The sequence below is a fragment of the Crotalus tigris genome, unplaced genomic scaffold (genome assembly GCF_016545835.1).
Source record: "Crotalus tigris isolate CLP2741 ecotype Arizona unplaced genomic scaffold, ASM1654583v1 scf7180000017661.16357234195:1864864, whole genome shotgun sequence".
Classification (NCBI taxonomy): domain Eukaryota; kingdom Metazoa; phylum Chordata; class Lepidosauria; order Squamata; family Viperidae; genus Crotalus; species Crotalus tigris.
In genome coordinates, this window is record NW_024096548.1 from 1,296,794 (window position 1) to 1,309,176 (window position 12,383).

A 12,383-nucleotide genomic window follows, 5' to 3' on the forward strand; every position below is an offset into this window, starting at 1 on the left:
TTTCTAAAGAAAAGCGCACAAAGAGTTGTTGGATTCAGGGCTGAATATAACCCGTTTCAACCACTCCGGTATGTTCTGCTTCTTGTCATCCATTTCTGACCTTTGAAAAATGAGCAGAGGGTTAAGAAGGGGACTGCAAAAACAACTGAGGAAAATAACATGGTTCAACATTTGAGTATCTACCATGGGTGAAGACCATCTCAGATACCGGTAGGGCTTTAGAAGATGTCAGCATGTTAAGGGAAGCCTGTAAAGGCCATCAACAGCTGTTGCTAAGGATGAAGGGGGACATGATAGCAGTGTTCCTGTATGTCAGGGGCTGCCACAAAGAAGAGGGAGTCAAGCTATTTTCCAAAGCACCTGAAGGCAGGACAAGAAGCAATGGGTGGAAACTAATCAAGGAGAGAAGCAACCTAGAACTAGGGAGAAACTTCCTGACAGAACAATTAACCAGTGGAACAACCTGCCTCCAGAAGCAGTGAATGCTCCAACACTGGAAGTTTTTAAGAAGAGACTGGACAGCCATTGGTCTGAAATGGTATAGGGTTTCCTGCCTGAGCAGGGGGTTGGACTAGATGACCTCCAAGGTCCCTTCCAACTTTATTATTATTATTATTATTATTAAGTTTCATAACACTTTGGTCTGAGGGCTACATCCAATTTTTGAATGTTGAGTCAGGAGTTATACCCCAAAAGGTAGATTGGACCGGGACAGAAAATTAATTAAATACAATTAAGATGAATGGTCTCTGTGTATTTAATCTTTTTCCCCTTTTGATTATAATTTGGGAAAGATTCCAGGGAAGAGACCCAGATATTTTAGGTACGTACTTTGATCTAAGGCTGTAGTAGACATGCTGACTATATTTACATTTACATATTATTTTTATATGGACTACGTGATGTAATTCAGAACAAACCAATGTCCCAAGCTCCTATACAAGACAGTTACTTCCATTTTTCCTTTCTCAGAATCTGAACTGTTTGATAGCATCATTTTAATTTTTAGCTCACACAGAGCCTTTGGGATTTTCCTCTCTCACCTACAATTTCCTTGGCTGGATCCCCAGCTTGCAGCACCTTTGTGAGAAGTAGAGATCAAGAAGGTTATTCAAAATACGAGGATGGCATCCTGTTCCATAATGAAAGATTCCCACTGATTTCTTGGCTCCTGTACTGTGTCTTACATCAGAAGACTTTGGCATGCTCTCCACAACTCTGTATGACATTCATATAATCATCATCTCCAAAACCCAATGTTTGAGCTACTCTCCAATTACCTCCTTATGGTTGTTTTACTCCAATGACTTCAGGCAATGACTGCAACCATCTGTATGAAGCTGGGTTTATCCAAGGGCAATGTGAAGCTGTACAGAACAATTGTAAGAACACTAGAGGAACTCATTCAACCCAAGTCTAAGCCAGCTCCAGGGAGATTGTTGCTTGTTGAAGATGCATTCAACTGTCCTTTAGACATTTAACTTGGGTTTTCCTTCAGCCTTTGTATGCCCCTTTGTAAATTTTATTGTAACCCCAGCAAAAATGCACTACTTATTGGACACTCCTGATCTGAATGGTACAGTCTTTTCCCTTGGGTGGCTTGTTATTGGACCAAAGTTTTTAAATCCATTAACTTTGTTGTAGCTGCAAGCTTCCAGAAGATCAACTTTGTCTTATGTCCCCAGGACCTATCTGATGGGTCAATACAGATGGTTCACTAGACAAATCAGCCATCAATAGGCAGATAGAGAAAAACAATGTCTACATACCATTTAAAAAAGATAATCAAAAAACCAAAAGGAAAACAAAAAGACCCAAATACCTCACCAGCAATCAACCCCCAGATAAACAGAGATTAACATTAAGATTAACATAAGACTAGCAATCAAGAAGTAAACAATACCCCAATCAAAGAACTACAACTCAGACAAACAACCTAATAGTAGAAAACAGCCTAATCAAGGAACTACCAAGAACACTCAAACCAACACTGACAGGGCAAGTCACTAGTATATATAAAGAGAGCAATCTCCACTCTCACCAGCATTGATGATGTTACCTAATTGGGTAATGAAATATCTGCAAGAAAACAACCAAGCTAAGTAAGTAAATCTTTCAAAAATGATTCATATTGCAAGTGCTGGAAAGACTAGCTCTTCATATTTGAATATGAAAGTTAGAATCGACAAGAATTAACTTTTGAGTTCAATAAAAAATAATATATGTAGCTTAGTTGACCTGTGGAGTTCTAGGTGATATTACCTAGTTGGATACCCAAATATCTGCAAATAACTAAGCTCAAGAGACCACCAAGCACTCCATTGATTTGTTTATACAAGTCCAGAAGCCTAACAAATTATCGCCTTGCAAAATAAATTACAAAGAGACCATTATGTCCCAAGCAGTCATTGCTGATTCCTCAACTCCACGTTTCTTTTATTTTTTTTCACTGTTTGCCTCATGTTGTTTTGCCATAAACATTGAACAGCCTCCACCACCTACTCTGACTGGGAATGATAAAAACATATGTCTAGCCCATCTGGAGGGCACCAGATTAGGAAAACAACCTTCTAAATCATTAGGTCTTTATGTGCCATCCAATGCCAGCTGCCGAGAAGACCAGGGGCATCCTGGTTTTGGAGTAGCAACTAAGATGCTGTGGTAAGTGAAACATTGGTCCAAAAAGTTGTTCCTTAATTTTCCAAATATTCCCATTTTACCTGAGATGCTAAACAGTCCAGACCAGTGGTGGTGAACCTATGGCACACATACCAGAGGGGGCACTCAGAGCCTTCTCTGTGGGCACGCACGCCATTTTCCCAGCCCCGCCTCCCCCCACAGCCGCCTCACCAGCAGCCCCCCCAGAGGAGAGTGGCCCCTGGGTGCAGCCCATGTGGAGCAGTGCAGCCAAGGACATGACAACCGGGCAGCGAGGACAAGACTCCGCCCTTGCGCTCCGTTGCACGCAGATGATGCTGCAGGGCACTGGCGGAGGGTGTGGCCACCATGGTGCTCCTGGGCCGCCTGGGTGATCTGCTGCAGCAGGCCGTGGAGGTGGGGAGGCTAGGGGTGGGTGGAGCGGGGGTGGTTTTTGGGCACTCAGTCTCTAAAAGGTTTGTCATCACTGGTCTAGATCAGGGGTGGGCAACCTTGGCTCTTTTATGACTCGTGGACTTCAACTCCCAGAATTCCTGAGCCAGCATGGCTCAGCTTGGAAACCTCTCCCTTTCAGGAATTCTGGGAGTTGAAGTCCACGAGTCATAAAAGAGCCAAGGTTGCCTACCCCTGGTCTAGACAGACCTGGCTGGGTGTTTGAAAGTATCTTTATTTCTGTGAAAAGAAAACCCAGTTCAGTTCAGTAAAATGCCTGAATTGCTACCCAGAATTGGCCGACTTGCAACAATGGCCTTGTGCACCCCATCCGCTAAGCTAAAAACAGAGAAAATCAGAGAGGCATATTTTCTGATTTAGTCCCAGGCAAGGAAGGAGATTAAAAGCAGGGAAAGCCTCACATGAGGCAGGATGACAAGAGGGAGCAGGAGGGTGAGGAACCCAGCTTAGTATCTACCAAGGAGAGCTTTAAAGGGCAATCTCTTCAGATTTGATAAAAGTAGGTCAATCTTTCTGCTTTGTTAAGTCTTTGAACAGGATAGCACTCTCTTTTACACTTCATGGAAGACACGTCTCTCACACACACAAACACAGCTATGCGCACACAGTGCAGACTCACACATGCATTTAATTTACACAAACGCACACATCCATACACTGAACGCAGTACAGCAAGTCCTCAACTTAATGACCACAATCAAGCCCAAACTTTCCGTCACTAAGCAGGACAGTTGTGAAAGTGAATTTTGCCCCACTTTGCGACCTTCCTTGCCCCGGGTGTTAAGTGAATAACTGCCGTCGTTAGTCACATGTTGTTAAGTGAGCCTGGCTTTCCCATGGATTTTGTCGGTCAGAAGTTCACCAAAGGGGGAATCATGTGACCCCCCCCAGGACACTGAAGCCGTTATAATTATGAGGCAGTTGCTAAGTGTCTGAATTTTGATCACGTGACCATGAGGAAACTGCAAAGGTTTGAAAAAGTGTGAAAAACGGTCATAAGTCGCTTTTTTCAGGGCTGTTGTAACTCTGAATGGTCACGAAATGAACTGTTGTAAGTCGAGAGCAACCTGTACCAGTAATTGAATCAAGCTTAGTGACCATTCGAAACAGGCCCTGAATCTCTTCATCCTTTATTTCAGTGTTTCCCAAACTTGACAATTTTAAGGCATGTGGACTTCAACTCCCAGAATTCCACAGCCAGCGTTGCTGGCTGTGGACTTCTGGGAGTTGAAGTCCTCATGCCTTAAAATTGTCAAGTTTGGGAAACACTGCTTTATTTCACTCTCTCCATGGCTTCTCCAACTGCAAAAAGAAAAATGGCTCACTCCCCATGTCCTCCTCCTCCCCTCCCCTCCCCTCCCCCCCTGCACCTTGGTTCATCTTTCCATCCTCTGGTTAGATCAGCATCATGGCAGGTCTCACTCCTCTCTGGGAGAAATGCAGTTGGCATGAGTGATCTCACTGTTTTACATACTTGAACTCTACCTTTTAGTGCTCTGCTAGAACTCGTTAACCATAGTTAAATCCTAGGCAAGGATCCTTTGATTTCTGAGCTGATGCGGGTCATGCAGAGTGCCTTCTCTTGACCAATGCCATCATTTCCTTCTGTCTGTCTGCCCATCCATTATCCATCCATCCATCCATCCATCCATCCATCTCTCTCTCTCTCTCTCTCTCTCTCTCTCTCTCTCTCTCTCTCTCTCTCTCTCTCTCTCTCTCGAAGACCACCCATCTCACAGAGAAACTCCCACTAATAGTATAGTGAGAATGACATTGGGAGACAGAGGAAGTCCTGCAGAATGAACACACTTGTGAACATACTTTCATATAAAATACATCTCAGCCCACAAAAAGAGAGAGGGCATGGGAAGTGTTTCAGAAGGGCCTCACTAGTTTTCCAGACGCTAAAAGGAAGGAGGGGAGAAATACATTCGGCCTTGCAAGAGTCTTCTAATGTAAGCTTACCATAAAGACAGAGCTAGTGTTCATTGTTGTGTTTTGTGTCTGGACTGTTTCAAAGGACTAACAGACAGCTTGCAATACAGGAAGCCACAGCTTTAGAATTGCCTAATTCAATCCCTCCTGCCTATTTATTACACTCTGCCCTCGCTATATGCATTCTTTAAGTGCTGCTTGGGTGGGGTAGCCGTGACAGTGTTGAACACTCCTGCAATAGAAAGCTAGCAGCACGGAAATAAAATCCCCCTCCACCATCACCCCCCCCTTTTTTTAGTTTTTTTTTTACACAAGGAAAACATTATTCAGAAATGAAACTTCCCAAATTCTATTTCAGTTTGTTGAACCATCTTATAGAACTGGTGAATCACAGCACTTTGAGAACCAGAAATCATTGTGTAAGCAAACTGTGATGGTATAGCAATGCACATGGGGGGGGGGGAAGGGAAATCCCTCCTGCCTGTATATCATGCTTTGCCTTTTCTATAGGCACACTTCATGAGGTCCCGCTGCTTGAACGGTACACCTTTGACAATCTAAGAAAATTCTAGTTACTAAAGAATATCTGGGTTGGCTGCAATCACCTCCTTTAAAAAAACTGACAAGAGTTTTGTAGGTGGAAACTTCTAGTTTTAATCTCCAATTTAAGGAAGTTCATGGAATGATAAGAGTTGGAAAGATTGGATGTCACCCTATGTAGAAAATTCTGAGAAGTTTGGACCACATTACATGTCTAGGGAGATTCTCAAGTCAGCCAGATGAGGATGGTCCCAAAGCTGCTTTTCCAAAAGGCAACTGGGCTCTTGTTTTTCTTTAAAGTTCTGGAAACCAAAGAACTGAAGAAGCTTCTTGGATGAAAAGCGAAACATCTTCAAAGAAAAACAAAAGCCCAGTTGCCTTTTGAAAAAGCAGCTTTGGGGCTATATTACACCCAACTTTTCATACCATTCTGCAATCTCCATTCCTACGTAGGCTTCCATCTCTCTCTGCTCCAGATCTTGCAAAATCACTGCTTTCCAAAGCAAACAGTATTTTGACAGTCCTAAAATGCTTTCTTCTTATTTACTCAGCCCCATCAATCCTATCAGGTGCTAGGGGGGAAGGAAAAGAGAACATAACATTTATACAGCCTTGGGCTGGCAAGATCTACTTTGCAATTTCTTCTGATTCTCCCAAGCATGTGCCCTGACCACTACCAAGGTCACAAATTCCTTTTGCTTATTTATCTGTTGCTGGTTTTGCTCCAAGCTTATTTTGTCAGCAATCTTAAGTTTAGAGAGGAAGAAAATGTGTTGCTTCTGCTCTGCAAATTAAAGTCTGAAAACTTTTTGCCAATCCTGCAAAACAGACTTCGGTACATCTGTCTGACCTGTTTCTGTAATGTACAGGAATGGGATAAAGTCTCTGGCAGTGATTTGATCTGCTGAAAGGTACAGTTGGTTCCTTTTTTACGCAGGACAATCTGGAAGACTTCGGGTGACCATGCAATCCTTTCCAATCTAGTAGGAAAATGTAAATAAAGATCTAGCTTCCTTCTCATAACATAGATCTCCTACCAAACAAATGGGATCTGTTCACGAAAGTTGCCTTCTCCTATATCCACTAAAATCTCTCAGCTCCTGTTTTTCAAAATCTCCTATGTCAGTGGTTCTCAACCTTCCTAATCCCCCAACCCCTGCGGGCAGGGGCAGGAGGGGCGGGGTTTGCTCTCTCTCCCTCTCTCTCTCTTTCTTTTTCTCTCTCTGGCGCACGCACTCCACCTCCTCTCCTGCCGCTGGAGCATGCACCGGGCAGGCCGAGGGCGCATGTTGGCCATCACCCAGCAACCGTCTCAGCCAAGGAGTGCCGCGCATGTGTGGCTCCATCCCCTACACAGCCGAGGCGGAGCTGGCGAGGCGCCGCCTGCAATTTCATCATGCGGAGGGCTGCACCTCCCCCTTGGCCTGCCCTCGGCCACACCGCTCCATGCCATGGCACTTCTGCACCGTGATCGGCCGCCTCAGCAGCAGCAGGAGCCACAGTGCCCACCTCCTCGCTGCCCTCCTGCCCCGTGCCTCGCTCCACGCGGCCCACCCTTCCTCCTCCGCCAGCACCTGGCCTCGCCGCCCGACCCCGCTGGACCCCAGCCTCCGCGCCAGCAGGGACAGACCCACCACCTGGAGACAGATAGAGGAGCGGTGTCTCGGTTCTTAAGACCATCAGAAATATGTGTTTTCCAATGGTCTTAGGTGACCCCTGTGAAAGGGTCGTTCGACCCCCAAAGGGGTCACAATCCACAGGTTGAGAACCTCTGTCCTACGTCCTGGGGCTGTCCAAAGTTCCTCCAAATTTGATTGATAGTCAAACTGGCTCAATGAATGGACAGGTTGAAGCAGATGTGATTCTCACATCCCTGTTAATATGCATGATCCGTCACCTCTGTAACAAGGCTAGAATACTTAGAATACTGCATCCAGTTTTGGTCACTATCTTATAAAAAAGATGTTGAGGCTCTGGAAAAAGTGCAGAAAAAAACAGCAAACATGATCAGGGAGCTAAAACCTAAAACATGAAGAACAGTTGCAGGAATTGGGTACGTATGTCTAGTTTAGTGAAAAGAAGGATTAGGAATGACCGGATAGCAGTGTTCCAATATTTGAGGGGCTGCCACAAAGAAGAGGGGGTCAACCTATTTTTCAAAGTACCAGAAAGCAAGAAAAAAAATAATGGATGGAAATTAAGGGGAGAAGCAACCTAGAAGTAAGGAGAAATTTCCTAGCAGTGAGAACAATTAACCAGTGGAATGACGTGTCTTCAGAAGTTGTGGGTGCTCCATCACTGGAGGCTTTTAAGAAGAGACTGGACAGCCACTTGTCTGGAATGGTATAGGGCAGGGGTAGCTTAGCTGGCTCAGGAATTCTGGGAGTTGAAGTCCACGAGTCATAAAAGAGCCAAGGTTGCCTACCCCTGGTATAGGGTCTCCAGCCTGAACAGGAGGTTAGACTAGAAGATCTCCAAGATCCCTTCCAACTCTTGTTATTCTGTTACTCTGTTTTGAACTCTGAGCAAGAGAGCTTCACCTTTAAAAGAAAGAGCTCTGGTGAAGTGTCATCTCCTCTAACTATCAGGAGATTTTCTTGGAAAACAGAGGCAGTCAACTGTTGGGGGTCAATGGTGATGCGCCTGAAATACTGTGACCATGTCACAGGTCTTATTGCAAAACATTGCAGTGCAATTGGGCTTGGGAGAAGTTCAGGAAGATGTTGCCTATTCACTATTCAATTTGACCATGTCACGAGGGAAAGATTTCATAGAAGCCAAATAATGAAATTATCTCCCTCACTATTTCTAACCACTTGAGAAGTTCCCTGCTGTTTCAATCAGTCTTTGTTATCACTGATTTCCCTTTCAAAATATTTTCGAAATAACTGGGCTGCTAGTATCCATACAGTTGATTTTCTTAGAATATGTATGGGGCCCATCGACTTAAGATTCAATCATAGTTACATGGAACAGAGCATATACAAGTAGTCCTCCTCAATGTAGAAGTACAATTGAACCGCAAATTTATGTTGTTAAGTGAGACATTTGTGAAGTGACTTTTGCCCTATTTTACCACCTTTCTTGCCATAGTTGTTAAGTGAAACACTGCAATTGTTAAGTTGCTGCCAAAAAAGCCAACACAGAGCTAGGCTGCATTAACAGAGGGACAGAATCAAGATCACGTGAAGTGTTAATACCACTTTACAATGCCCTGGTAAGGCCACACTTGGGATACTGCATTCAGTTTTGGTCACCACGATGTAAAAAAGATATTGAGACTCTAGAAAGAGTACAGAGAAGAGCAACAAAGATGATTAGGGGACTGGAGGCTAAAACATATGAGGAACGGTTGGTGGATTTGGGTATGTCTAGTTTAAGGAAGAGAAGGATGAGGGGGGACATGATAGCAGTGTTCCAATATCTCAGGGGCTGCCACAAAGAAGAGGGAGTCAAGCTATTCTCCAAAGCACCTGAAGCCAGAACAAGAAACAACGGATGGAAACTAATCAAGGAGAGAAGCAACCTAGAACTAAGGAAGAATTTCCTGACAATTAGAACAATTAATCAGTGGAACAACCCACCTCCAGAAGTGGTGAATGCTTCAACACAGGAAGTTTTTAAGAGACTGGGCAGCCATTTGTCCGAAATGGTATAGGGTTTCCTATCTGAGCAGGGGGTTGGACTAGATGACCTCCAAGGTCCGTTCCAACTTTATTATTATTATTATTATTGTTGTTGTTGTTATTATCACAGTTGTTCATTGGTTTTGCTTGTCACAAGATTGCATAAGGTGATCACATGATCACTACGTTGATCATGTGATTACCTTTTGAGGCACTGCAACTGTCACAAATATAAGTCAGTTGCCAAATGTCTGAATTTGGGTCACATGACCATGAGGATGCTGCAAGGGTCGTAAGTTTGAAAACGGCCGTAAGTCACTTTTTTCAGTGCTGTTGTAACTGTGAATGGTCAGGAAATGAACTCTTGTAAGTCAAGGACTACATGTATTAGGAACCAAGAAAGATACCATTTTCCATCATCTCCACCCCGTCATCCTATTCATTAGCTGTGAATCTATTTATGAACCTGGTTTTTGTTTGGCAAAGGAATAGTCAGGCAACGTGCAACACTTGTACAAAAGGCATCAGAACATTCAAGGTTTTTTAATATGCTTTATTGTAGTAATGGTTGCAATTAACATGCTCACAAACTACTTTGCATTCAGAAATCCAACGGTCATCCTTGGCACTTGAATGTTGCTCTTTCCTAAAATGTAGATTATTGGTTTGGGTCTGGCCTGGAAAACACTTGATCTTCACTGCACTGGTAAATTCTGTCTGTTAAGAAGAAGAAAAGAAACAAAGATTTTCCCCCATTTAAAAGAAAATGGAACAGGAGGTTACCAAGATCTTGTGACTTAGATTCTAATTCTGTCTCTACATTTAACCAGCCACTACATCACTGATTCTTTTACCCACTCATTCTCTAGTGCTACATATTTTATCATCCAGCAGAAATACCCTTTCTCATCCCACATAGAATAAATGTCCAGTTTCACAAGACAGAAAAAAAAAGAATTAATATTTGATTGGCAAGAATCAGAAACCAGCAACAGCTGCCTGTCTTGTGAAGCCATTCAGCTCCAATAGGGTCTTGATAGCAAATCTAATTTATTGGTGCAACAGTTCTCTTTTTTTCTGAGACCCACTTCCCTTTCTCCTTAGGTTGGAATTATGGGCATGGGTTGCCATTTTTCACTTGAAGATTTTATGGCTGCAGTAGAGTTCAAACCACTTTAAATCCAATTGATCAGTCAACAACTGATCTTAAATGGATGGCACCATATAGGGCTTTTCAGAGAGCGGCTGCAGTGTGAAATTGCTGAATAGAAATACCAAGAGGTGTGAATTTATTACCTTGGGTTCCATGAGAAAGCAAAAAGGAGGATTAGAGGAAAATAATGACACCACAGAGAAGCTCAATGCTGTGAAATCTCTGCCTTTACTCCAGAATTTGGTATTTATCAGGAAAGGGAATCAGAGGAACTTAACGAACATAAAAGACCTCTTGTGATAAAGTAAGGAGATATACTTAAGATATGGCAAGTTCCAGTCACTGGACATTGTTGGCTGGAGCTTAGAAGAGCTGTAGCATAAAATATTTGAAGACAACAGGCTTGCTATCCTGTCAATTTCATCAGCTAGGAAGAATACTATATTACATTCAGCTGAGAAGAGAATCGTAGAACTGTGTTCCCCAAAACCTGGAGGGCACTACCATTATTCTGTTCATTCTTTCTCAATGGGCCAAACATATCTTGCAGATAATTTGAAACTTTTCTGACCTTTCTTGACTGCCCTTCTAAAGATTATTGGAAGTAACTTTGGTTGTAGACCATGGTGTGTGTGTGTGTGTGTGTGTGTGTGTGTGTGTGTGTGTTTGTGTGTGTGCGTCTGTCTGTCTAAACTTGGCTACTTTAACACTGTGGACTTCAACTCCCAGAATTCCCCAGTTACCATGGCCAGCTGAAGAACTCTGGGAGTTGAAGTCCACAAGTCTTAAAGTTGCCAAGCTTGGAGACCCCTGTTGTGGACCATGGGGAGAATGTCTGAGTATACATTTAACAAGTACCACAGATTGTACACTGAGTGTACAGATAGCCCTCAACTTACGACTACCACTGAGTCCCAAATTTATATTGCTAAGTAGTTAAGTGAATTTTGCCCATTTTATGATCTTTCTTGCCATAGTTGTTAAAGGAATCACTGCAGTTGTTAACCTAGTAACACAGTTGTTAAGTGAATCTGGCTTCCCCACTATCTTTGCTTATCAGAAGGTCATTGCAACCGTCATAAATATGAACCAGGCTCCAAGTATCCGAATGTAAATCCCATGATCATGCTGCAATGGTCATAACTGTGAAAAATGGTCACAAATCACTTTTTTCAATGTTATTGTAACTTCAAACATCCACTAAACCAGGGGTGGGCAACCTTGGCTCTTTTTTATGACTCGTGGACTTCAACTCCCAGAATTCCTGAGCCAGCCATACTGAGGGGAAAGGGAGAGGTTTCCAAGCTGAGCCATGCTGGCTCAGGAATTCTGCGAGTTGAAGTCCACGAGTCATAAAGTGGCCTAGGCCTAGGCCAGGGGTAGGCAACCTTGGCCCTTTTATGACTCGTGGACTTCAACTCCCAGAATTCCTGAGCCAGCCATGCTGAGGAGAAAGAGAGAGGTTTCCATGCTAAGCCATGCTGGCTCAGGAATTCTGGGAGTTGAAGTCCACGAGTCATAAAAGAGCCAAGGTTGTCTACCCCTGGCCTAAACAGACTGTTGTAAGTCGAGGGCTACCTGTATCCTAATTTACTCTCCCCCTTTTGATTCTATCTTTTTGTCCAACTGCTGAAACCGCAGACCACAAAGCTCTTTTGAAGATCAGGAGATGCAATCTTGCCTAGAATATTTATAATCCGTCAAAACTCAATTCTCTGAAGGAGAGAACTGGGTTGGATGAAAAGAATTCAGTCATGCTGGGGAAAAAAAATTAAATTGATTACCTGAGGAGATTAAAGACTTGGGGGGAAGTTTTCTCCTTTTCTCAGAAACTAACCTGGCATGTTAATTGTCTCTATAAAAAAGTTAAAAAAAATAATAAAAAAGAGCTTTCCCCCACTGCTTGAATGACTACTCATAGTTTAGTTTTAACCCACAAGGTATGTATTTAAAGGCTAGCTTACTAAGAACAAACAACTTGGATGGAAAGCCCCTTTCTTTGGCTGCCTCAAATTTGC

The 12,383-nt window shown here is 43.2% G+C and overlaps 1 long non-coding RNA gene across 6 annotated transcripts in view; it reads right to left on the minus strand.

Annotated features, from left to right (window-relative positions):
- Positions 1-9,744: 9,744 nt before the first annotated feature.
- Positions 9,745-12,383, minus strand: part of LOC120304828 — a 177,600-nt gene continuing 174,961 nt past the window's right edge. For all 6 annotated transcript variants that reach the window (XR_005555851.1, XR_005555847.1, XR_005555846.1 and 3 more), the window contains one exon: positions 9,745-9,929. This is a non-coding gene — a long non-coding RNA (uncharacterized LOC120304828). The remainder of the gene's footprint in view (positions 9,930-12,383) is intronic.